A 24,089-nucleotide genomic window follows, 5' to 3' on the forward strand; every position below is an offset into this window, starting at 1 on the left:
CCTCTGGGAACTAGAAGAACCCCTGGAATGACCTCTGTAAATGCTAAGCTTTCTCTATTGCACTTCAGTGTGAAATCTTTTTCTCCTTCTGAAAGCTGGAGGGAGCTTCCTGAATGATTGATTGGTGAGGTGTCCCCTGGACACACTGGTGCAAACACCATGCAACCACTGATTGATGTGCTCGCTCTTTCACGAACACATTCATTTTCTCTTCTCTAACTCACACAATTTATTCATCCCATGATGCATTTATGCATCCATTATCACTGTCTTTCAATTTTTAAGCAGGTGAAAAGATGAAAAGTTAACACTTATAAGGTTATAAGGCTTATAAAGCAGGCCTGTCTTAAGTAAAATATCTATCTTCCCATATATCCAGAAGAATATTTTCTGAAGGGTTTCTTTCACTCTGATCAGCTACAAATTTAGAACAACTTTGGGAAGGAGGGGTGAAGTTCTCAACTTCTGCTACATACTTGGGTTGAGTTGGCTACTAACACCAGGGCTAAAAGAGGGATCAGAAGATCAAAATTCCAGTTGGGGGCCTATCATTGCTTGTGAGTTTGGGAAAGTCAATTATACTTCTTGGAGTTCAGCTTCCCTATCTATACAAGGTGAAGAATGAACCAGAGCTTGGAGCTTTGAAGACTTCTTCTAGTTACAATGTGCAATGATTCTGTAACCGCCACTGACAGGTAGTGACATCATGAAGAAGTCTGACACTCAGATGAAATTTAAACCACAGTCATTACACTTTCTGGGTGAGGCTAATCATGGTACATACTGTTAATGTGATTTAAATATGAACAACATGCCCGCTCTGGAGAAATATGAAGAATTTATAAGAGAATCCATCATACAACTCAAGATTGTATAAAACCAGAAAAAATTCCCCAATCCACACATAGTTTAGGAGCACACAGTAGTCTTGTAAACATTTCTGGGTAACTGTTTTTATCCTGGGATAAAGAAGAGGGATTGTGAGGGAAAGCAGAAATTTAGTTTAAAAATTGGTTAGCCTTTGGGCTTACAAAAGAGAGAAAGTCTTATCTGTACAAGATAAGGTTGCTTTTATTTTCCAAGGAGACTTATTTCCATATGGCTTATACTTCAGTGAACTGCAAAACAGTCCTTTCAAATCAACCAAATCAATACATTTTAACTTTTGTGAAATTAAGCATTTTGAAATGTCTTAACCCAAGAGTCTCCCATGACAACATAATTTACAGTGTTATCTGTAAGAAATTATAATCACAGAAGATTTAAGGAATATAATGCAGGACATTCTGAAGCAAATACTAAAAGCATCTGAGAGATAAGTTTCATTAGCAGGTCAAACCACAGTGGTGAACTTTTTTTTTTTTTTTTTTTTAAAGATTTTATTTATTTATTTGACAGAGAGAGAGAGATCACAAGTAGGCAGAGAGGCAGGCAGAGAGAGGGAGAAACAGGCTCCCCGCTGAGCAGAGATCCCGACGCGGGGCTCGATCTCAGGACCCTGAGACCATGACCTGAGCCGAAGGCAGAGGCTTAACCCACTGAGCCACCCAGGTGCCCCCAGTGGTGAACTTTTATTCATTCATGAATTCAGATGATATTGGTTGAGCAGTTAATTGCCAGGTGCAATCTTTTGTTTATTTTGTTCACCTATATATCCTTTCCAAAGATGACACATGGATGATAATTTGTACTTTGTGATACCAGCTACCACTACCCCACCCGTTTCTCTGTCAGTGTCTCCCTTTTGAATAGTATTTTTCTTCAAAGCTCTGCCTGCCTTTTACTGAGCAATGGGATTACTGCCAGACCACAGTAAGCAATTTGTTCATCCTTGGAGAGCACATTTGCACTACCCCATGATACAGGCATTTAAACGATTTTATTCGTTCACCTGTGTTGAACATTAAGGGGGTAAATTTTCAGTCCAGGGATTTGGCTTTAAAACTCCAATTGATGTTAATGAGAATTTGTAATGAGCCCCTTCTTCTTAATTAGTGGCACCATACCTGTGACTGTAGGAGGCATGGCTTAGACGTGGGGAGCTTAACGAGGTGATAACAAGGAGAAAATGTTTAAGCCTGGATTTTGGCCTGGTCCATACTTTACTATGCAAACATACTTTAGGAGCTGATGCTTTAAAGTAAATTTATTACCTTGCTTTTATGGCTGTGTAGACCTTCCCTAAGAACAATCTGTCTTTTCTATAAAAATACTCTTGTTCCATAGAAAAAGAGTGACACAGAAGAAGCTAAATCAAAGGATGAAAGAATAGGATGAGATTTCCCCTCCTTGTTCATGTAGAGAAAATTTGATGTTGAAACAAACTGTCTCTTGCTGTTTTGTTTGCCTCGATTAAGGAATACCACTGCTTATAAAACCCTTTCCACACTGAGGGGAAAAATTCTGTTCTTTAGGTAAACTGAAACTCCACATATCATTCAGGATATTACAGGGATGCTTTAAGGAAATAAGAATCTGATTTTTATAGCATTGTACCTTGAATATTATCCGATCATTACGGTATGTGGGTAAAAACACAAGTTTTGATCTTGCAAATTCTATCCACTTGAGCTGTTTCTTACTGCTACAGCACATGACCTAATCCAGGAAGAATAAAATAATCGCAGAATAATAAAATTTTCACTGTACCTAGCAAAGGACATAAAAGTTGGATTATTGATTTTGTTTGAATGATGTGCTGTAATTTCATACGCCAACAGAGTGGAGCACAAATCCTGGCCTGCCAGCTTTCATTACTGGAATTCACTTTCTCGCCACCAAGTAACTTCTACCGAGTCACAAAATAAATCTGGATTTCTCAACTTACTGAAAATGAATCTCTTTAGCCCCAGGTAATTAATAGGAATTTGAGGACTATAGATCTGCTTCATTTGGGAGAGGAGGGCAAATACCTGAACGTGGGTCTGTTACTATTTCTCTAGCTTGCAATTATCCCCATGCCAAAGATATAGTAACATGCGTACAATTTCCAAGTCTTGACTGTATCTCTTTGCCTCCTTGACATATTGTTTTTGGTGCTTTCTGCTGGTTTCACTGTGCTAGTTTAAAAAATAGTAATGGTAAAGGCAAAAAACTGTGCATCAAAAAAATGAAATAAAACCAGGTAGAGGTCAAAGTGGCCAGATTTGATCATTGTATGCACCATTTGGCTTTAGCTGTCATACATTCATAGAGCCAAACCTATCTGAGAGTTAAATTATACTGATTTTTAAGGGGAAAGGTGTGGACGACAGTGTCAGATCAATGGTAAATGGTGCATAGGGCCTGCTAATGTGTCAGTTTGTCCATGATGCAATCCTTATGTACAAAAAAAATTAGATATCCATATATAACTAAAGGCATATACCATGCAAGTGACAAACTATTTCTGATTTATTTAAATGGCAAGAATTTTGTAATACAGACAATATACACCAATGAAATTAGAATTTCACCCAGTCAGGAGGAGCTATGGATATAATTCCCAATAATGGTTATATAATTAAAGGACAAGTAGTACTTAAAGCTTTATGCATTATAGTTTTTCTTCTGTACTCTAATAATATCAAATGAAAATATGTCTCAAGTATCAGAGTTAACAATGAATAAAGATGGCAAGCTTACAGAACTAGAGGAAACTGCAGAATTATATTACAAAATTCCAGACCTTTGGGATAATTTGTAATTACTTGGAGAAAAAGTGGTCCATATTAAGAAAAGTCTAATATAAGGCTGAACAAATTAGGATTTTATTGAAAAATGAGATGGCCTATGTATTTTCAGGGACTATAATCCCTCAACTTGTTCCTTGAGAAAGCAGCCTTTTATGAACTATCTTCATTCCTGTGGATAAAATTAATCTGCAATTTGGAGAATACTTGGCATATACAGGGAATTAGGGAAAAAATGTGATGAAACAAAAAAAATTTGAACAGAAAAAAATATCTAGATTGAAAAAATTAGATATTTAGATTAGAACAGGTTTAGGAATGAGAGAGTTTTCATGGTCACCTTCCCTTTTGAAAGCATAAATTCCTTTCCTTAAAAAAAAAAAAAATGAAATCTTAGAAATACTTGAAAAAATGCATGGTATAAATCTTCATTTCTGGGGGTAACAAAGGCATGGATAAATTATTTTATGTAAAATTCTTTATGGTGGAATGAATAATTATTAAAACTTTTAAGACCTTCCACAGTCTTTATATTGGTTATTTTTTACTTCTTGTCTCTTTGCAGGACAGATTTATAATCTTGGTATTGCTTAAATAGAGTAGAGAGGAGAAAGTAATATGCTGCTCCAATTTGGGAGTTAAGAACAACTTTAAAAAATAGCATATTAGCTCTGAATTTGGAGCTGATAATGTCCTTTCTGCTATCACTTACGTTTGTGTGATATGCTAGGGAATGGGGAAAACTGGCACAGCATAAAATTAGATTAGAATACTTATAAGCAGAACATGAGGTAATAGGAAGAACAGTCAACCAACGTCTGATAAAATTGTGTAAGATATAATCTAGTGGCTTAACATCGCCAGAAGGCTAGAACAGGACTCCTGGGTCTTGAAACAGAAGGCCAGGCCAAAAAGCAGTTCCATAAAAGGGAAAAGAGGCTTATGGTTAAAACATGAGACCTCAAATATCCTCACCACAGTGTGAGGTGTTGTGAATATCAGAGAAAGTGACATTTGATAATCATCAAACTAAAAGTTTGGGCTTATTCTTCCACTGAGTTTGTAACATGGCAGTTCAAATTTATGTGGGAGGCCAATACAATCTCAATGTTTTAAAGGTACAAGTAACACATTATGCAGAAGTTCTTATGTGGCATTTTATAACTAACAATGGTGAATACTGTTGGAATTTCTATTTTCAGAATGAAGTTAGAGGAACGGTGTCTCACGTATTATATGTCTTCACCATTCACTAGGCACTACTATGTATCAGAAGTCAGGAAGTGTCTGGAAATACAGACAAGCTCCAGGATCCAAGAAACTCAGAATGAGAAAGGAGAAGAGGAAAGAGGAGGAAAGCATTGCAATAACAAACACAATAAAATATTAGAAGTGTTTTAGTAGAGCCACATGTAAAACCGTGTGAGCATGCAGATAAGGAGGCAATTTTTCACTACAGTTTTTAACTTTGTATATGGCATTTTGCGTTGAATTTTTAGGTGAATATTCCCATATACCTCCAGTAAGTTAGTAAGTTAGTCACTTTTGATTTGTACTACTAGTAGTTTTCATGAGTTGTATCAAGCAATCTACATAGGTATTCAATTAGTCTTCCTTGAGAAGATTAGAGCTCTAAAACTGACGGCAGGTTGTGGCAAATGGAAGTTTTTTTGGAAAAACACAGTCTCTATTTATGCAATTAAATTAAGTCATGATTTTCACACCTCCCAAACTAGATGTACCAGTCTTATCCTTTGTTCCTCTATTTTTCTGTTCCTCTCTCCCAATGAATCAGTCGTGGACATTTCACCAGTTCTGCCTCAGAAATGCCTCTTTCATCTCCGTATGTCCTCTCCATCCCCACAGCCACTGTCTCAGTCCAGACTCACACAATGTTTTCCTGCCTCCCTCCTCTTTGTCAAGTTTCATTTCTAAAAAGCAAGGCTGATCATGTCATTCTCATACGTAAAAATTCTCTATTCGCTTTGTTGTCTGCAGGATACAACTCAAACTTCTGAGCGTGGATACAAAATCCTTCATACTTGGGCTCCAATCTACCCTGTCAGCTTGCCACACACACTTGGTACAACCAAGATCTTATACTATCCTCATTCCCCAGATTCTTTAGGCTCCTTCACAGAAGGTAAAACTGGTCTCTCTTTTTCTCTCTGGAATATCCCTTCTTCTCTGGCAGTTTCCGAGACATCTGGTAGCTTGTCAACTACCAACTAAAACCTTTGGGGTTTCCTAGAGCTGGCAAGAGACTCTGTCATCAGCACTCCATAGAACTTCAGTTATTAACTTTGAAACAGCCCTTCCCATTTTGTTCCATAATTTACTAGCTTACATGTCTCCTTCTCCCTATTTCTACCTTCACCTATTGACTCATAACATCTCAGTTCCAACCCCACACCTTATATAAAGTTTACCAAATGAGTACATCCAGGAAACCAAAGCCAATAAAACTATGACACTGGTCTCAATAATAAAACTAACGATATTACAATCAGTAAATAATGTCAATGGCAAATAGTTACATAACACAATGTGACAGGCACTACTGTAAATGTTTTGCATATATCAGCTCATTTAATCCTCATGCCAATGGTACTAGTATGATCTCCATTTATAGAAGAGGAAATTGAACCAGAGAGAAATTAAACAGTTTGTCCAAAGGTGTTTAAGCATCCCCCAATTTCCATGAAAGATATTCACTGGCTTTAAAAGAAACAAACATATAAACATATTAAAAAAAAAAAAGGTTTTGTGTTCAAAGTATTTTTGGAAATCCTGGGTTAAGTAGAGATAAACAAGTTTCTTCAGGACAGGACTCTGTAGATTCTTTACTCTGCCGATAAGCACTGTGACACGGTAAGTGGATAAAGGTCATATATGCCTTGATTCTCTAGACACAGCCTCTTGTTGACCAAGCATCTCATGGAACTAGTGATCTAAGAAATACACTTTGAAAAACACTGCTGGAGGGTTATAGAAGGTGACACAATAAAATCTGTTATTAATTAATACTTGCATGTCTCTTTCTCTTCCTCTCCTTCCCTGATCCCAAGATAGATCTTAAGTTCTATGGTCCTGCCCAAGGTCAGAGGTGAACAAATAAACTGTCAAAGACAGTAGTTAATTTCCTTTACTGGTGTCAAGTATAGTTCTTAAACTATAGTACATAGCTTTTTATATGATGGCTTCAGTGACTTTCTGTGTCCAGTTGAGGACTGTACGTTATAATTTTATCTACCTTCCGTTGAGCTTCTATGTGTTTCTAAAGGCAGCAAGCAGAATGTGTACAGGGTAGAAATAAAGAGACCTGGCTCTGCATCGACTAGCTGTGAGATCTTACTCCGTGCCTCAGTTTCTTTATCTGTATATGAAGGATATTTGAGTAGCAGTCTCTCAAGAACCACTTAATTCTAAAAGTCAAACACATGCAAATTGCTCCTCCAAATTCACTGAAGCAGAGAACAGAAAAATATTAACTAAATATCTAAACTACATCAGAGGGAGGTTCCCCCCCATATTATAAAGAAACTTCTGTCGATGAAATTAAATATAAATAGTAGGTCGTGGAAAGCATCATCAGGAGAAGTGACGAACAGGAGGTAAAAGGAATAAAATTTTTAGTGCTTCCTTGGTAGAGATAGTTTTTTAGGCTAGAGAAATGGCAGATTCTTATATTCTGGTGTACAGGAACTATATGAATAAAACATGGCTGTGCAAATGAACTCGCAACCTTACTCCAAAGCACCATTCGGGAATAATACGTTTAATGTCTCATCAACTTCCCCAGAAAAGTGAGAGTAAACCTGTGCACACAGACAAAACAACCATAACAAAAACCAAGGTAGAAATAAATCTGCTATGGGGAACAGATTTGATCGACATTTGAAGGTTTTCAAAACTCGAAGTAATATGCTACTCACTTAAAAAAATTCCCACATTTCTCCTTTCTCCCATCATTCTATGCCTTAAGATTCATCTGTCAACTTTGATGCATCTTTTTAAGTACCCCTCCAAGCCTAAAAATCCAGACCACAGCAGAGCCCTCTTTGCTTTGAAACGAGCTGATCAATCCATAGATCATTTACCTGCAAGGATTATTGGGCGAAGCTAAAGCAGCACATCAACCAGCAGCATCTGAGGGCTGAGGCGGCAGAACGTCAACAACAAATTGTCATTGGCATTCCATTTATGAACCTTCAAACGGCATCAGATCTTTTCCATGGGAAACCAGATCAGGTCAGACTAGAGCTGAATATTTCTTAACAAGCTAACCATCAAAAGAATTTACGTTTCGAATAAAAAGGCTATCATTTGTTGATTTGAATATCAAAGGGATCCACTGCAAACTCCCAGTCTAGAAAAACCTCCCTAAGCTACACTAGACAGGTGTTTAATAATCTATTATTAAGGCACTATTTTAGGTTACTCAGAATTATAAAAAATAGCTGTAACTGTGAAGCTGCAAATGGGACTGCACAAAGAAATGAATGCTATTAACATACTATTAACAATTCAAAAGAATGAGTTGACATACCAATCAAACTTGTTAATTGACTGTCAATGGCCTGTCCCTGAATATACAACATGACTGCATTATAGATTTCAAATGCTGACAGGAAGACAGTTCCATTTGCATTAACTTCATAAACTGATCAACAACCAAACTGCCACATACATTTATAATGGGAAGCTGAATCATTTCAATATTCATGGAGCTCTGTAATTGTAAATTAGGTACTGGCAAACAATACAATACTGTACATACTCTAAAATATCCTAAATTTCATTGACCTACTTTCATTCTGATTTTAAAAGACAGAAAAAAAACTTTCATCTTGAAGTGATCATTACTTTATTTTATGGTTTGCGCCTTGGGCAACATTTGTTTGCAACCCAATTTGCAGCTGCGGTTTACAGTTGCACTCCAGAAGCATCAGCGGTCTAGAAAATACCAGGTGTAAAAGGTGATGCGCGAGTGTTCTTGCCTTAATGGGGGGCTTTGAATACAGAAATCTGAGACAAGATGGTATCAATTCCTTTGGTGACAACCAAATGACCCATTATGACAAGATGTTTAGCAAAGAAACATGAACATAACGAAAAGAAGGTTAGGTATTAGTCCTGCACTGGGGCTTCCTCAATTCTACTTAAATGAGACCTGCTGTTCTGAAATCATACTTCAAAATCTTCAATCATCCATCAGTTTGGGAATCAATAGAGTAACAGTGAAGATGAATGAGTGCTAAAGATTATGGCTAATAGAGGCTTCATGAGAAATGATCTGAAATTCAATAGTTATCAGCATGGAAATATTCCTTTCAAATGCTTCTATGATCTCTTGAAGAATTAACACTGATTTCTTTGAAAAGCTGTTTCCCCCAGAGTAAATACTACTTTTGTTTCTAATATTTTTGATCATTATCTATGCATGACTTCTCCAACCACTGGAGGTTGCTCAAAGTTTGTAGAGCAGTCCTGGAGAATCTGAATGTGTCCTCACACTTTTGGGTGAGCCAATTTACTCTCATTAGCTTCAGTAAAAATTTATTAAGATTTTTTTGTTGACTTTTCCAATCATTGTCTATTGCTAAATAATTAACCAAATGAGTTTATTGGTTGAGTGGGCATACTCCTAAATCATGTTATCCTTAAGAGGATTACTCATCTTATCAGTTAAGATTTTTAAAATCTTTTTGCAAGTGATAATAAATACTACATAAAAGTAAATGACATATGCACACAATATATATGTGTGTGTATAAAGCATATAAATTTATAAAAATGTTTATATATTGTCTACAATATACAATGTATATGCTTTCTTACATTTATACCTATAAATGTATATAATGCAAATACATATATTTATTGTAATATGTACACACTATATATATTTAGTAAACTTTTTATTTTATAGTAGTTTTAGATTTACGATGCATAAGATAGTATAGTGTATATAACCTGCATCCTGTTTCCCTTATTTTTAACATCGTACATTATCATGGTACATTTGTCACAACTAGTGTACTGATACTGATAACATTATTATTAAGTAAACTCCATATTTTATTTGGATTTCCTTAGTTTTTAGCTAATGTTCTCTTTCTGCTGCAGGATCTCATCCAGGAGACTGCATTTAGTCATCCGGTCTCCTTTAGCTACTTTGACTGGTGACAGTTTCTCAAACTTTCCTTGTTTTTGATGAACTTGACAGTTTTGAGTAGTACTCATCAGGTATTTTATAAATTATTCTTTGATTTAGGTTGGTCTGATGTTTTTCTCGTGGTTATACTGGGGTTATGGGTTTTAGGGAGGAAGACCACAGAAGTAAAGTATCATTTTCAATACATGATATATTTTTCTCTTTGAGTGTTCTCAGGATATTAAGTATAGTTAAAATATAATATTTTGTTTATTTAGAAATAAAAGGCAAGTTATTTAAATCATCAGTAATAATCTACAAAGGAGGTTGAGTGGCTATAACAGGAAGGTGTTCCATTACTAACTAATAGCATAGCAGATGCTTATGGGTACAATGTTAGTTCTCTTATGGGTTCTCTGTAGGTTTTGGCCATGTCTGGGCATGTCTGCAGTACTGGTAGTTTGGGTCCATCGGGGTTGCATTCACAAGAGAGGGGGTCAGAGGGTAAACACAGGAGTGGAAGAAGACAACATCCTGACCAAAGAGAAAAGAGGAAACTTTTTGAGTCTTGTTCAGGGTCAATGGACAAGCTTGTCTGTGTATAGGACAGCGGGGGAACAGGAATAGTGGTGATCTTGACCACATCATTTTCAAATTAGAAGGCAAGAAATATATATCAAGAGCATAAAGAAATATTAAAAAGAGTTGGTTAATAGACGTTAGAGGCAGTGGTGCCAGCTACCTCAGCACTGATAGAGGGTCAGTGGTTTTGTAGTGATACTGAGGAGTGCTAGTGACTTGGGAAAAGATTGGGTGACATTAGAATAAACTTTAGTGCCATTATTTAGTGTCAGAAATGACATGGGCAGGTACCACCCTTAAAGATGATATCAGTATGGCAAATGAAGAAAGGAAGAGAAACAGGAGATGCTCTGTAAATAGCCAAAGGTATTAGTTTTTCATATTTATGTAAGCTTTTTCTTAAGAATGTGTAACATCTTTGGGAAAAATCATAGGGCTGGATTTTTCTCAGACAGCGTACAGCATCTCGTCGGAGATATACCAGATTAGACAGTTTTTTAGCTATGAGCCTGACCTATAGTCCTTTACATTCTCTTTGAGTTTCTATAAGCATGAAATGGGATCTGACCTACTTCAACAAGTTGTTCTGAGACTTTGTAGATGTGAAAGTGATTTGCAAAGTATAACAGTTTCTTTAAGTAGGCTCCTTTGGATTACATGCAACTGAGGTTTAAGAAGTGGGGATTTATGTAGGAATCCAAGGGACATGATAGGAAATAAAACCTCAAAAAAAGTCCTCGTGAGCACTGGAACAAAACTCTTGTGGATGGAGGGTGGCTCTTAACAAGCATAGTAGCCGTTGCTTAGGAATCTTCATTCTAATGTTCAAATGAAATTATTGTGATCTTCTAGGGGTCAGTTTTTCCTGTGTTAGTGTTTTCTCACTTGTTCTATAATTACAACACATCTGTTGATTGATTTGTGGCACTCCTAAACAATTTCAGTGTTGGCCTTAGATCATAAAGGAAAGCAATGAAGGGAACTCCAAAATGTCTACGTAGTCTACCACTCTGTATAGCTTCCTACCTGTTAAGTTCTGGTTTCTTGTGGGTACAATGTTAGCTCTCCTATGGAACATCATGGTCGCTCTTATTGCATGACAGCTTTCTATGGATTGTTTTTACCTTAGCAGCTTGATAGTAGCCCAACCCATATCTTTTGGAATAGGGTGTTACTCTTTTTGCTTTTTAGTTTGTGTCAAGCCGTTTGAAAAGGCCATTACATGACTGATGGAAGGCTTAGTCCTTTCTTGGACAAAAAGTCTTTCCTGGACAAAAAGCCACTGGTGGTGTGAGTGGTGGGAGTGGTGGGGTTATGCCCTGGACAATGAGAAGCCTGGAACTGCTTTCCTCTATATAGGAGATTGTCAGGACAGTTTCTCTTACAAGGGAACAATGGATCTGGCAGCCTCCAGGATTAGTCAAGACCAGTGTAAGACATGAGAAGAGATGCTTTGATTGTGATATTAGTTGGCTGTACAAAATCTAAACCAATACTCTAAAATCTGCTCCTCAGAAAAATCAAAGAATTTTAGAGTTGGAAAGGATATTAGAAATCATCTGGCCTAAAATTTTCATTTAATAATTTTCATATTAATATATGATGAAGTATATAATTATGTAATATATAATATTTCATTACACAAACTTTTCATTTCATAATTTTTGAGTGCAAAACTCAAGTCTGGATTAAGGCCCTGCTAAAGGCCAGAAGGCTCTTTCGAACAGTGCTAGGCTCAGAGATTAATATTCTTTTTTCTACCCCAACCTGTCTCAGGAAGCTTAGATATATGTCAATGTGGCAATAAGCCTTTATCAGGTTAGGAACTCAATTTTCTTTGATTTTTAAAAAAATTTTTATTTATTTATTTGAGAGACAGTGAAAAAGAGAGATCACAGTGGGAGAGTGAGAAGCAGACTGGCTGCGAAGCTTAGAGCGCAATGCAGGACTCAACCCCAGGACCCTGAGATCATGACCTGAGCCAAAGGTGAAGCTGAACCTACGGAGCCACCCAGGTGTCCCTTCAATTGAAAAATACACACCCTTTTCTTTATTTCTTCTTCTTTTTCTTTTGGCCAATAAAGACTCCATTGTTTTCACTAATTGGTGATATATACACCAACATTTTCTTTAGCTTCCAAATCCTTTCTCCTTCCCTTATATATTTACTATCCTTCATACTCCCTTCATAATTTTTTCCTTAAGATTTGTCCTATATGATCATCTCTCCCTCCCTGTCTCCTCGTAAATTCTATTAGATGTGTTCTGATTTCTATCACATCTTTGTAGAGGTAAGCTTCAACCAATGCTTTTTGTCCCACTTCAGTCAAAATCTCATGGGGCAACAGAAAGAAGAGGGTTATTGGCTACCTGTTACTTATTCAAAGCAGAGATTTTTGCTACAAATATAACTATGGCTGTGTGTGTATATATACACTACTTCCCAGGAAGAGAAGTTGTCTTTGACACATAACTTATCATAGAAAGAAAAGATCCATTCCTGTAATTAATGATAGTATTTATTCAAAAGTAATATAAAATAGATAATGATATTTCACAGAATGGGTTCTGGAACATGCTTTATGGCTCCCTTTTGTATTTGCAATAGTAAAGACCCTGACAATTTCAAATGGGTTAACTGATACACAGAAATAAGTAATGTCATGATGTTTACTATCCAGAATACAGTCAAGAGCCTTGAAGCAAGCTCCTTCCCACCTTCTTCTGCAGAATTAAGCCACTGAGCAGCCAGTCTCAATCCTGAAAGAACCACAAGCTTAAGCTTAAACTCAGTGCAATCTCAGTGCACTTTCTCAGATATATCCTAAAAAGTTACTTGACTTTAGTTCTGGTTATACCAAGCTTCTTGTCTGGTTTTTCCGCCTACAATAATTCAGATACAACAAATTGGAAAGTGTCAGGGAAGGGGTCATGAGACTCAGGCTCATGGATGATACCAAGAAATGACAGCTGGTCAACTAGTAGCCAGGGAGGAGACATAAGGACTACATAAAACAATTCCAAACACTCAAACCGTCCTATTAACCTCAGTAGCCTTTGGGAGAATAACTACTTTAGAGTAAAATAATGTTCGTAATGTGACCTTTAAAGAACAAATCTTTAAGAACAAATAAATCTTTAAGAACAAATAAAATTCTTCTTCAGTATTTTTTTTTTTAACATGCAGGTAGAAGTGAAATATATTTTACCATTTTTAAAATTCAAAATACTGAAATAACGTAAGTAGCCTGAATACTTCATGTATACAGATATATTTCCTCTATGAATTTAGGATAAATGAAGTAGTTTTGTACAACAGCTGCTCAACTCACTTTAGCCCTGATGAAAATTCAGATACTACTTTTCATGTATTTTACCTAGTTCCTTTTTTCCCCTCCTTCCCTATCTCAAGAGGAGAGCTCCTTTCTAACAACTGTATCATCTGCTGGTTCTTATTTTTTAGCCTCTGACCCCAGGCAATCCATTTAAGAAAGCCTCTCAAGTCCTTCAGAGTATCTTTTTCTTTGTTTCCAGATGCACTGGGCCTAAGGACATCAATATGATCTGTAGAGGATTCCAGCACAATTGTTACTTAGTGATATTCATTAATTTTTCTGGAGGAACTCTAAGTCATTCCTTTCACCTTATATATTTTCTATATAACATTTTAACAACTACGGATACTTATAGTTATTCATGTCTTGACTATAGATTTATGAAAAGAAATTCCCAGAAGTCAAAGCCCACGATCTATTAAATCATTTCTTCTTGGAAGTCATTTCTGCATACCTCGGTCCTTCTTGCCTCATCTCCTTAGATGACTTAGATTTTTTCTTTAATGGGTTGCCCCAGATACATTTCTTATGCAGTTTCACTTGGCTTTTATAGAGAGATTTTATCCTTCCTGATGCAGCACAGCAATACAGTGTGCCTAGAGCACAGTACCCATAATCACGCCACTCTTTGCTGTCATGCAGAACTGGAAACATTCAGCTAATCTGAAATCCAGTATTATCTAGAGGTCTTCGTTGGCTTTAAGGGTTCCCTCCTGCCTCCTCTTGAAGATCTTTTTTTTTGCTCCGTCTTTTAGTTCAACTTGAACTTAATTCTCTTCATGATGATTGTTTTTCATGTTCACTATCTTTTGCAGATGCTACTGCATAATTTAACATTTCCACCTTGATCATTAATATAGTCACAAACACAGATTTGATTTCTCCAAGTTACTAGACATGAACTTTACATATATAATAGAACTGCTCAGGTAAACTGATGTCTCAGGATAAAGCAGGAATATAAATCTAGAAGGTTAGTGAAAAAAGAAAACTCCTCCTTGGAATTACAGACTGGAATGGGAATTTTAACTTATGGTGACCCAAAGATGGACTAAAACAGTTTTAACTGAACTGATAGTGGTGAAGGAGAAGGGAATAACATGCTTATCTAAAAGGCCATAGGGTAGAGACATACAAAAAAAAAAAAAAAAGGAGGGGGGTCTGCATGAGAAGTGCTTCTGTGTATGGCCCTTGCATAATACAGCTAATGAACATACTAGAAAAACTTTTTTTTTTAAGATTTTATTTACTTATTTATTTGTCAGAGGGAGAACACAAGCAGGCAGAGAGGCAGGCAGAGGCAGAGAGAGAAGCAGGCTCCCCGCTGAGCAGGGAGCCCGATGTGGGACTCGATCCCAGGACCCTGGGATCATGACCAGAGTCGAAGGCAGAGGCTTAACCAAGTGAGCCACCCAGGCGTCCCTAGATAAACTTCTTATAACTCAAGATTCTATAGCAGTCAGTAAGTTCATATACAAATGTATATAATTTTTTTGTTCCATTACATCAAAGATTTAAATTAGTTTTCTTACTAGAGTCCCCTAAAATTTCCCATTTGAAAAGTATTATAAAATTTTTTCATGTGATCTCCAAAGTGCTTCCAAAATAAGGTAAAAACATTTTGTAAAATATTTTAATTCTAATAATGAGTCAGAATACATCTAATCTAATTAACTATTTTTTCCTAAGTCTTTAAAAAGTTTTTTAAAGTGATTTTTTCAGAAATCTTAATGAATAACCATTTATGGAAGATTTTCTTTATTTCTTAATTGTATAAATATCTGTTTGTTTTCTTGACAGACTCTGTAGAGAGATCTTTACCATGATACTCCCAGGGGTCTGCCACTAGATTATTCTTATGCTTACATGTCTTAAAGTGGAAAACTAAAATGGGAGAACCATGCAAAATTCTGCCCTTACAAATCATTACCAAATTAAAACTTTACCCTCAAATAAGGAATATACCTTTAAAATACTTGAGAGGCATCTGGATGACTCAGTTGGCTAAGTGGCTAAGTGTCTGCCTTCAGCTCGGGTTATAATCTCAGGGTCCTGGGATGGAGCCTGGATTTGGGTTCTCTGCTCAGCAGGGAATCTGTCCTCCCTCTCCCTTTGCCCCTTCCCCCAGTCACGTGGGCATGCATGCTCTCTCTCAAATAAATAAACAAAAATCTTAAAAAAAATATTTTTTTGAGTCTTGAAGGATTTTAGCTCGATATGGATAATTAAGTGCCAAAAGGAAGACCTCTGCTTGACATGATAAGAGAAAAAGACCTAACAATGTTCTAATGAAGAGAGACATCTCAATGGATTTGAACTCATTACTTTTGATAACTAAGGAAGATACTTTGTTCCCTAGTTTATCACACCAACTAATAATAATACTTTATCTATATATATTGCAGTTCACCCAGAGACCTAAGACAAACATCTCATTAATCTTCTCAAGCCCCCAGGGAGATTATGGTACTTGGGAATATTAGAGGCATAAATTATCTCTAGAAAGATCCTTCCATATTATCTCTAAATTCTTAAGAGGATATTACCAAGAAAATATTTTAAATGGAATATAACAGTCTATTTTTTTAATGAGATTTTTCTAGTCTATGCCAACTTTTCACTTATTTAAATCAAGTCTCATTTTAAAATTCAGGATAAATGGAAAGATACAAATATTAAAATAGGTATCTCTTAAATGTCACAGGTTCTCTTTTCTCTTTGAGAGCAAGGGTAAAATCTATTTCAAGAATTTATGCAGTATGTTTTTCAAATGCTTTATGAAAATGAAGAATAAAGCTTTGTTTTCTTCGGTACTATCTGCTCAATAGAAATTAGATCCTATTTGACATTCATTTCACCTGAATTTTTCTTTTTTCTACTTTGGCAATGTCACTCTTCACCTTCAAGATATTCAAAACTTTGCTCAAAATGACATTTAAAGTTTCTACTCTAACTTGACCCAGCACTTTAATATCTCTTCCATATTACCCTGTGGCCATATGTAAACCATAATGGACTCTCTTTGATCCTTAGATTTCTCTTCTGGAACTACTGGTCTATAAGTGTTGTTTGAAAACCAAAGGGCTTACTGTTTTTAATTTTAATTGTAGTGAATAAAGAAATGCCTGAAGTAGCTCCTGCATGTCCTAATCATGTTGCTGAACTTACCCTCAGACTCTGTGGATGGCAACTGAGCAGTAGTCATGTGGAACAGCCTTTAAATGAGGTATCAGTTTAATAAAACAAAAAACGACATGCATATTCATTTGTTCATGCATTCATTCAACAAACAGTTGCCATGCTAGGTACTGAGCACACAGAGATAAAGATGACATAGTCAAGACTGTAATGGATACAATGTCAATAAGGAAGGTGTTTGGGGATCAGAAAGGCAAAGTAGCTCTGTTGGGGGTCAGGGAAGACCTCCTTGATGAGATATTTGGCCTCTACTGGCTGATTAGGAATATAACACGAAAAGCAGGATTTGGAGAATCCTCCTGGACATTCAGAAATGATTGAATCGAAGTATATTATACTCCAATGTTCGTAATTATTATTGAGAGAAAAGGTTATGCCCTTCCAGACTGGGCCATGTTGTCTGTAGTTCACAAAGTGAGAACAAATACATCATGCCTACTAGAAAAATAACCAATTATAAGCTCCAGGTTCTAGTGGTCAGCAAACACAAAATAACAGTACTGTTTTTGACTGTAAACAGTAAAATGAATTAAATGTAGAATCTAAAGAGAATCGAAAGAGATATTTAATCCTAAAATGCTTTGGAAAGGAAAAAACCACAATACAAATGTAAGAAGCCATTATAATGAAAAAAGAGTAAACTTTCTACTTAGTCATAGAAAGCCAAAAAACTTCCTTTTGATAATCCTTAAATTAAATTCCATTTTTCAGAATGTGTCTCTTTTTCTTGAAGGCATCCACAGTCTTCCACATGATGCCTAAGTGTAGCCAGACTGAAGTGACATTCTTTAGGCATTTCTTCAAAGAAAGGAATAAGATCTGACAGATTCCTTTGCACGAGGGGGAAAGGCATAGAAGGACAAGGTCTGGTAGGAATCTTAACATTACTCTCTCCATCTGCAAGATAGTCCTTCTCTGCTACACTGTGATAATAGCTTCTGAAGGTGTTAGCACCCAGCAAGACATTGCTCTGGTTTTTTTTTTTTGTTTTTTTTTTTTTTAAATTACATAGCTTTTACTTTTGGATTGAGACTAATCTATTGTCTTTAAATGCACACACACACACACACACACATCCCCATAATCTGTTAGAGTTCCGTTTAGAAATACTAATTTTCACCACTTGACAGGTAAAGTATGGAACCAACTCAGAAAACAAATGCCCTCCCCAAAAGTAAACTGACAAATAAAAACAACAACATGGTCTCTCTTTCACATCGCTGTCACGTGACAGTTGTGGCATTATCAGTATTTTGAAGTATCCGTATTTTGAAGTAACACTGAAGTGTGATTGACTCATCGTAGCATTTTACCCCAACTGCCTTGTTAACGTTGAAGAGTATAGATGAAGAGTACAGAAGACCACAGGACAGAAGAGTACAGACTGCGGTCAAACAAGTTTGTTCATAGTTTTCCACAGCTGGCTCCAAATACAACCACTTCAGGACACATGTAAAGAATATGTTTTTGTAAAAGTATGTGTAACATAAAAACATCTAGACGCAAAGTAATTTCTCTATCTGAAGTAGTTTGAAAGGACTCATTATATCATGAAGGCACAGGCTGCTATTTGGTGGGGGGGGCTCTTGTACCAACTGCATAGTTATGGGCATAGTCAATGGAGGTGCTTATTATACACTGTGGAGCATGATACTCCAAATATAATGTTTATAGGTCCACAGAAGTTTGTAATAGTGTATGGAATAGGCAATCACACTATAGTTTCTATACACAGGAGAGCTATGGTAGCAGGAGGGGAGAAAGAAGTATGATCAGATTAAGTATTATAATAGTTTCATTGGCTTTTATTGGTTTTATAGATAGATCTAATTAAAAAATCAGTTAAGATATATAAGATATGGCTACACACCAACTGTTAATCTCTGGCAAAAAAGGAATTAAACTTTTAGTTTATTTTAGTTCTGAACTAGTTGAAGTTCCCACTTCCAATCAATTAATATAAATTTGATACTGTGCCAGTCAGAATCCATTCTGATTGGTTAGTGCCTATTCAGTAATGACCGGTACATGTTTTGAATAGTATTCCCTGTTGGTATCAAATATCCAAAGTAGGTAGACCAGGCTACTTACTTTCATTATAATAATATTTAACAGTATCGTGTGTATATATATATGACTTGAAAATCAAAGATATAATATTGAATCAGCTGATAATCCTTTAAATTCTTCTCCATTGTCCTTCCTGGCTCTACCTTCCTACAATGGAATAGGTACTACAGTAGGAGTTTTGCCTTAAAGAAAAGAAAGACATTGTTCATGCGCTCAAGGAGTTCACTAGGATAGATACAATGATCAGAGAACAGTTAAGTGTCAAACAGGGTAGAAATCATAAAAACCACAGATACTCAGATGAAGTTACAATCTTTGTAAGGAGCAATAATAGATGATTTCAAGGAAGATATCAGTCGTGAACTGGTCTTGAAAAAATGGGAGGATTTGAACAAATGAAAGATGAGACGAAGGAATTGTTGCGAGTGCGGAAGTGGAAATGTGCGTGGACAGTATAAAGTGCATGAAAAACGAAACAAAACAAAACTGAGAGGAGTGAAAAATAAGGCTAACAGAACCCCTGCTTGCTTCCCAAGAGCCTTGTAAGCTGTGGTGAATGGGAAGAGAAGAGCCTTGACTCGGACTGGGATGCTTTTACCGTGGAGGCCAAAACGTCACACAAGGGTGGATGCTCTTTCTTGCTTTTTTTCTGCTCCAGAAACTAGATTGGTAAAAGGCCTAAGTCCTTCTTTTTGGGTAAACTAGCTCTCGCTCTGCTGCTGCTGCTACTTCTTTCCCATCAGGCTGAGAGATAAGCCCTTCTCAAGGCAGGTATTATTTTTACCAACTTACTGCCTGCTTCTCAGTCTGTCTGTCTCTATCTGTCTTCCCCACTCCTACCAGCACTTAGCTTCCCAGGAGTTCTTATTATCTCAGGCTTGGTGATTTGTTTATGACATGATCTGGCCTTTGCAGGATGAGGGGGTTGTCTTTAGGCCTAAACCTCCAATTGCTCATCAGTTTTCTAGAATAATCTGAAGGTTTCAGACACTCTGCTGATATTACATATAATTCATATTCTCATTTGCCATTGCTCTTTGTGTATTTATTTCCCTTGAGAACCTCATTAGAACAAGGGCTGCATTGCAGGACAGGATATGGGGACTCCTGGGTCCCTTAGCCCAAGGCTCTGATGGGATCCTCATGCTACCAGTATAGTCTAAAGGAAAGCAGGGAAAGTAATTTGAACTTGACACAGTATACTAAAGGAACCCAAAGGATTTTGAACAGTCAAGTAACAATAATAAAACAGTGTCATGGCCATGTCTGCAGGAAGAATTCGGAAGGAGGGAGATGAAGATAGGTAGATTAGATGGACGACAAGCGGAGTTGTCTAGATGTAAGGTGGCGGGATGGCAGTCATAGGAAAGATAATGAAAGACAGATCTGAGAGGCATTGTGAAAGAAACAATGACAGGACTTGGTGAAAAATTCAATGCAGCAGTGATGATGAAATAGTCAAATGTGACTTGAGAGCTCCTATTTTGGAAGCCTGGAAGATTAGTGATTTCATAGCACTAATGAGAAAGAGTGGGATGGAGAGACTTTTTGTTTTTGGGGTTTTTTTTCTGATTTTTCTTTTTTTTTTTTTAAGGGGGGATGTAGAATAAACTTAGTGAAGGTAAGGTGACTGTAGGATACCTTCTAACACCATTTTTTTTTTTTAAACCTAAGATTAGAAGGCAGGAGGTCATAGGTGAAGTCATGCTACAGAACCACAAAGGACAGATAGGCTAATTAACAGAAGACATAAAAAAATGAATAAGTGGTCTAAAAAGGAACAAAGTGTCAGGAATTGGGATTTGTGGAAGTAACCTTGGCTAGGGTGCATGAGGAAGAAAATATAGAAAAAGTGAGGGTGGTAAGGTAGGAAGAGAGCTGGGGAAGGCCACTAGGTAAAAGAGATGATTAAATAAGGAAAACTAAATATGTTACATGAAAAACAATGTCAAGATGGGGCACTGGTTGGCTTGGTCAGGGGAGCGTGTGATTCTTGAACTCAGGGTTTTGAGTTCAAGACCCACACTGAGTGTAGTGATTACTTAAAAATAAAAGTCCTTAAAAGTGTCAAGATGTATGTGGTCAACACAGAAACTACCTTTTTGATTATATAAATCTCCGAGCAAATAATTATGTTGATGGGGTATTTAAAGTAATTCCTCGATTTTAATCTCCAATTTCTTTGCTGCTGTTTAGACTCATTTTGATCTACCTGTAAAAGTAAAGAGCACCTTATGAGGACTATCTATATAAATTCCTTTCATATGTTTGAAGACAACAATTGTTTTTGAAGCCATTGTTTTCTAAGTTAAGTGATTTTAATTCCTTACAACCTATAGCCTTCCCCCCCCCCATTGCTGTCTTATGAACTGTCCCACTTATTAGGTACTGATTATTCCTAGAATTAAAAAAAAATATGACTATAGGGTCTGCCTTAAACTATAGACATAGGGAGAACTTAGGCAATTCCTTAAAACCTTGAACACAATGAGATGTTCAGACTTCTTAGTAGTTTCAGTTAGTAAGAATAAACTTATTTCAGTAAATTTCAGGGCCTCATTTTCTGTATTTTTGCCTTTTTACATTATTAAGGCTAAGCTTCTAAACTCTTTAGAATGTTGACTGAAAGACAAGATGCAATCCATAGAATTGGAACTGCTGTCTGCTAGCAACAAAAAGAACACTATTTATTGGCATGAACAAGGAAAATAAGAAATATGAAATAAAAAGAAACAATGGAAATGTACTTGCTATAATCCTCAGCCTGCTATGTTGCAGTGGGAAGTCATTTTCGGAGAAACAATACTGTGAATAGAATGCACCCAGTTCTGCTAATCTTGTTAGCTATTTTGTTATTTGTATAGTAAGTTAAAGGTAAGAACATTCCAAGATGAGTAGAAACATCAGGGCTTTGGTTCCCAAATATGAGACAGAAGTATGTCAGGTGAGTGTTACAAATTTCTTCCAGCCTTCCCGAATTTTACGTCAAGCCCTGGTATGCTGATAATACAGTTGCACCTATGTTTTAATAGTTATTTCTGTATAAGGCTTGGGGCTTAATTAATGCTTTTGGTCTACAATAGTGAGAATTTTGTCTATTTTATTTTTTTAAGGCCATCTAGGAAAAGTCCAAGCTATTTCTCCAATACCCTTGGATATCCCGAAGTACTAAATGCTCCTTCAAACTGCTCTTCCATATGCAGAGAATGGCAATTGCCTAGAAGGCTCCAGCCCACCACAAATTTTTATTATGGTCACGTTTTCTAATAAGACCAGGAAACAAAGACAAGATTGTTGAGTTTCTAGCATAGAAAAGGCACATAGATACATTTTCACTTAATTTTCATAGCAGTTTTATGACAAAAGATCATTTCCATTTTATATCTGAGTAAACAGACTCAGAGAAATTAGTAACTTGCCAAAGGTTGAATCAGTTGTAAAATGGCAGAAGTGGGAGCTGAAGTCAAGATTATCTACCTATAAATACCTTGTCCTTTGGTTTTTGGTTGAAGCAGAAGGAGAGGAGTTTAAGTTAAGGTAGGATATGAACATGCCCATGAAACCACTGGCAGCCAAACACAAGAATTCTTCTTCTTCTTCTTTTTTTTTTTTAATTTTTAAAAGATGTTATTTATTTGAGAGAGAAAGTTCACAAGGAGAGGGAGAGGCAGGCAGAGGGAGAGGGAGAAGCAGGCTCCCTGCTGAGCAGAGAGCCCATTGAGGGGCTCAATCATAGGACCTGAGCTGAAGGCAGACACATAACTGACTGAGCCACCCAGGCGCCCCGCACCCCACCCCTCCAACAGTAGCCTTATGTTTAGTGCAGCCAAACTTCTTCACGTTGTGAATCTAACCGTAATCCCACAAAGCTGCCATGCTGCAAAACTGTAGACAGTTCCCTTAGGAATAGAGAGTCAAACGGCAGTCCATTGAGTTAAACAAACAAACAAACAGACCAAATAGGCATTACTCATCCTTCCTGCTTTTTCTTTTTCCCGTTGGATACCTTTCTTTTCAAAACTTGAAGTAAGGCAGGAAGAAAACATCATTTGCAAGTATATCCTTAGGCAAGAAGATAAAACAAACATTTGACAAAAACACTCTCAATAATTAAACTTGCTTCATGGAAGAGCATCTGGATCAAGGTGCTATTTCAGGAGAGAACAACAGTAAAACAAGATGAGTGAATGCAGAGTGTATGATTCATTTGTTTGGGCCATTCATAGTAATACATGGATTTATAAGCAATGAGAGTAATATGCAGTGCTAATTTTTCCACTTCTTTAATCAGTACTCTTAAGTACTACGCAGGGCAAAGCTAATCCACACTGGTCAGAGAATTCTCTTGCTTGGGCATATGGGATGGGGGACCAAAAGAACTGTACCATGGAAACTCTGGAGCTGAGGGCTGGTGGTATACCTCTGTGTGGAGTGAAGAAGCAGAGAAAGCTATGCTGCAAAATAGAGCAAACTCTGAGACAGAAGCAGAGATAAGAGAGTCCTGCTGGCTTTCGGAAGGGCAATTTAGCTCAGTGTTCAAGACCATGGATTCCATAGGCAGAAAACTATGTTTAAACTGCGCATCATTTATAAGTTGTGTGACATTGGGCACATTATCTAAACTTGTTCTGCTTTCTTTTTCTCATCTATGAAATGGTGATAAGATTGTACTTACTTTATAGGATCCCTGTGTGCATTAAATGACTTAATCTATGTAAAAGGGCTTATACTAAGGCCTGGTACCTAGGAAGTATAATGCTATAGACTGACTTGTATTCTCCCCAAATTCATATGTGAAGTCTCAACCCCCATTGGACTGTGTTGGGAATTAAGGCTTATAGCAGGTAATTAAGGTTTGTGAGACCGTAAGAGTGGAGTCTTGTTTGATAGGATTGATGGTCTTGCAAAAAGAGGAAGAGAGAGAGAGATTGCTCTCTCTTTTCAAGTCCATGCCCTGAGGGAAGGCCGTGTAAGCACAGGGAGAAGGCACCTGCCTGCAAGGCAGAAAGGGAGACCTCACCAGAAACCCAAATGGCTGATACCGTGATCTTGACATCTCAGCCTCCAGAACTGAGA

Source organism: Meles meles, chromosome 6 (assembly GCF_922984935.1).
Source record: "Meles meles chromosome 6, mMelMel3.1 paternal haplotype, whole genome shotgun sequence".
Lineage (NCBI taxonomy): Eukaryota > Metazoa > Chordata > Mammalia > Carnivora > Mustelidae > Meles > Meles meles.